The 4,218-nt window shown below is 33.2% G+C and overlaps 1 non-coding gene across 1 annotated transcript; it reads right to left on the bottom strand.

Annotated features, from left to right (window-relative positions):
• Window positions 1-309: 309 nt before the first annotated feature.
• Window positions 310-430, bottom strand: LOC113629001 (small nucleolar RNA SNORD22). Its single transcript, XR_003436325.1, has one exon. It is a non-coding gene; the product is annotated as a small nucleolar RNA SNORD22 (small nucleolar RNA).
• Window positions 431-4,218: the final 3,788 nt, after the last annotated feature.

Raw genomic sequence — 4,218 nt, forward strand, 5'->3', positions numbered from 1 at the left:
GTACTCTTGTAGGTACTTGGGGAGGAGAGATACACTAATACTACACCATACTCCTTCAGTATGTTCTTTTTCTTTTTTTTGAAAGTTAAAATAAAACTATATTTAGAAAGGCTGAAATGATTGTATGCTAATTTGAACAGGTAAGTTTTACAAGGAATGACTTGAAAATCCTCTTTTTGACAAAACATCCTCTAAGAGCTGCATTCCATTATATGCGCCTTGTTCTTTCTCCAGACCTGGACAAGGATACATAACTGATTTTTCACAAAGTGATTCTTTCTTCCTTTCCTGTGTTTGGAGGTCCTTGCTCTCTCTCAGACAGTTCCTCTGAAACAAACTTGCCTCCCCTCCTCCAGCCAGCCCCAGTGGGTTCACCCATGCTCTGGGACTAGGATGGGAGGTAAGATGTGTGACTGTTTCTTCACTGGGTTTTAACATACGTTCTTAACATTTAGTTATAAGCTAGTATATGTTACTATGCACATGTGTATATATGCACACACATACATGTATATGCACACTAAAGTCATTTTAATAAAGAGTTAATTTTCTGTAAAAAATAAGTTAATTGAATAGTTACTATACTTCACATTTATCACTGATGTAACCCACATGGTTTCTTCATTAACAATCTGAAACAGCACAGTATAATATCTGGTGATAGCTACTGGGATTTCAACCATAAGCCTTGGAAGAAACTAACTCCCTTACAATCCAGTCTTATGTCAACTCCAAATATAACAGAAGCCTATAATAATCATGACTGATTTACCCAATTGCAAAAATAAAATCTCTACAAATATAATATGTACAGAACATGATTTCACATCTTTATTTTCACATTAAATGTATCCACAAAGACTTGAAGCATGTGGAGCTATATTTGAGTTGGAGCATTTACTGTTGTTTTTCTCTTGATAAATAATGTATATTTTAATTAATGCCTCTTAATATTCCTTATTTTCAAAAACCTAAACATTTGTATAACTCTTTCTCAGGTTTCCCCAACTAAACAGACTAGATGTTTCTCACCCACATATTTATAACAACATACACACCCACATACACACATATACACTCACAATTCAAAACACTGGAGGTGTGGAGTATAACACATATTTGTATTTTCTGGATTCTCTATATTTATTTCCTCCTGTTAATTCAGAATTAAAACTTAATCATGATTTCAATGTAAATACTTGTTTATGAAAGTGAATCCTCATATAAGATTGTTAGAAGTATATCACATTTATTTACTCCCTACTTTAAGGAGAAAACGCAACTCATTAACTCATACTTGACTGAATTGATTTGACCTCTAGTGAAATCATTTCACTTGGCCACCATGAAGCATTATGACATCAAAATAAAGCATGTCATGTGCATGACTCCTAACTGCTCTCTTAAAATGGTGATCCACTAGGCATACATATCAAGTGTTCTTCAAATGTTCCATTAAAATATATACAAAGATGCACAATATTGCATAACTAGTGTCAGCTAATAAGAGCTAAGATTAATTGACTGTTAAGTACTCTACTAAGTACTCACATGATTTTCTAGTATAAAAATTCATAGTTCAATGTGAGTGACAGTGAATAAACTGAAGATCATCAAGGTCAGATACTGACCCAGATTCATATAGCAAATATATGCAGAACCAAGTCTAGACTCCAAGTCTCCTTGATTCTAAATTTTGTGTCCTTTCCTATACCACAGTGCCTTTCTGAAGAGGTTAGCAAAGCCTATAGATTATATTTCTTTTTAACTGATAAAAAGGGAGTGAGGAGCACATTCTTGAATTAAACACCCATGTTCTGAAATTTTCTGTTTTATTAATTCCCATCTTCTAAATTTAATTTTAAGAAAAATTCACTTTATTGACAAGAAAAGTTGCTACTATCATCCACATATAATGCTGACTGAACAAAGTCTTAATTGTAGATAAGAAACATAGAAAGAAATATTTCTATTTCTTTCAACGCCTGAAATTTTATTTTCAGTGCCTGAAATTCAAGCAGGGGAGCAGCACACAAGGAACGTAGTTGGGAAATGAGTATTTTGGGATGTGTGTGTGGTTTTTAATACTGATGTGTAATGTATTGAAAGAAAAACTCTTAACTCCCTAGTTAAGTAAGATAAGCCGACAGAGCAGGAAAATACAAAAATTCATCCAGAGCACCTGTGTGACACAGAAGCCTGTTAAGTGTCAGATTTAAAGTAAGGTGTAGTCCCATCCAAATGACTTTGAGGTTTTGTTCTAAGAAGGAGGAAGTAGCCGGCTTCGCAACAAGGGCTTTCAACCACCTTAAATATGCACCAAATGCTGGTACTGGATGGAGTCAAAAGAGCACAACTTTTAAAGTGACCTTGTAATAGAATCAGAAAAACATATAATAATATCTGCCTGGTTTCTTAAGAAAAAGATGCATATAGGAGTGGTTTCTATGAAATAATAGCTGAGAGCCAAAATAAAAGGGTGACATAGAGGCAAATATTAACTTAGAGATGACAGGAAACATAAACTGAATTAGAAAAAAATGCATTTATTTAGGGGTCATACAGAACTATTATTGGATGGAGAAAAACAAATTTTTCTTTGGTTTCTTATAAAGAACCAATATCAGAAATTCAAAATATAGAGGAAATACATAGAGAAATCTCAGAAAGGAAGGATAGAGGTGATGGGGATGGGATAAAGGACAGAAAAGAGAGAGAGAAGAAAGAGAGGGAAGAAAGAAAATAGAGAACAAAGATGTAGTTAATCAAAAGTGTTCACCGGGCTTCCCTGGTGGCGCAGTGGTTGAGAGTCCACCTGCCGTTGCAGGGGACGTGGGTTCGTGCCCCGGTCTGGGAGGATCCCACATGCCGCGGAGTGGCTGGGCCTGTGAGCCATGGCCGCTGAGCCTGTGCGTCTGGAGTCTGTGCTCCGCAACGGGAGAGGCCACAGCAGTGAGAGGCCCACATACTGCAAAAAAAAAAGTGTTCACCAAATTTTAGACAGAATTAATGAAAAACACCATAATTATATATAGCAGAGTATATGTAATGTCCAAGGTTCAAAAAGAAAGTAACCTATAACTATTCTGTCATTACTAAAATAATTTTCACTCCTATTATGCTTTCTGGGGTGGAAAACAATAGAAGGTATAGTTACTTCTTTGGTTTTTTTCTGTAGGGGATTTTTATCAATGAGACAGGTTTTACCAATGGGACAAACATTAGTCTTTAAGAAATTAATCAATACCCAGGACTCAAGAAGGGAATTTCATAGTAATAAAGGAGAAACGTACAATGCCTGATATGATTATGATTTAAAAATAAAATACAGAAGGTAAACTATCATTTTTGGAAAATGAGTAATATTAAATTTTTTAATATTAAATTAATTCCATAAAACTGGATTACATTTATAAGAGTATAATGGGAAAGGCTGAAGATTATTGATGGACTAAGGTTAAACACTTTTCTTGCTTCAAATAAAGGATAAAAATAATCAGAACTTGTTTACTCCTTGGCACTGTTAGACTTTATTTAAGTAAGAATTTTATTGAACTAAAATGAGAATGAATAGCATACAAGAACAACAAACAGCCACAATAGAGAAAAAAGCCATAGACCATTAAAGAAATAAACAATAGAAAATTATAGTAAGGAAGTTAAAATATCAGTTATAATAGTGAATTTAAATGGACTAACTTCTCCAGTTAGAAGACACAGATTCTAAAACTAGGTAAGGAAATCTAGCTGTCAGTGAGAAACAGAACAACAAAAAAACAGTAAATGACATTAGAATTCATGTGGTAAAATAGCCAATAAATAAAATAATAAAGAAAGCAGATACAGATATATTTTTAGATTAAATAGAATTCAACTTGAAAGCATTTAATAGAGGAAAGGATTATACAGGCAAACTTATTTGACAAAGATAATAAAATGATTTCTTTATCTAAATACACAGGCATGTATAATTTACAATAATCTCTTAGGTACTCAAAGAAAATGTTAAGAAATAAATTCCACTAGGAAATTTTATAGGTGAGGCTATATTTTTTATAACCTGTAATTATCAAGTTATATATAGAAAAGATTAAAGTGGATACACAGATCAATCAAAATCAAACTGCTGTGAAAATTTGTAAGGCATTAAAATCATTAATCATCTTTCAAAAATTCATAGGACACTAAAGAGTAAAATATAAAATAAAGCCTTATTTC

This window comes from Aethalodelphis obliquidens, unplaced genomic scaffold, assembly GCF_003676395.1.
Source record: "Aethalodelphis obliquidens isolate GAN/ISIS:26980383/991018 unplaced genomic scaffold, ASM367639v1 scaffold25, whole genome shotgun sequence".
NCBI lineage: Eukaryota > Metazoa > Chordata > Mammalia > Artiodactyla > Delphinidae > Aethalodelphis > Aethalodelphis obliquidens.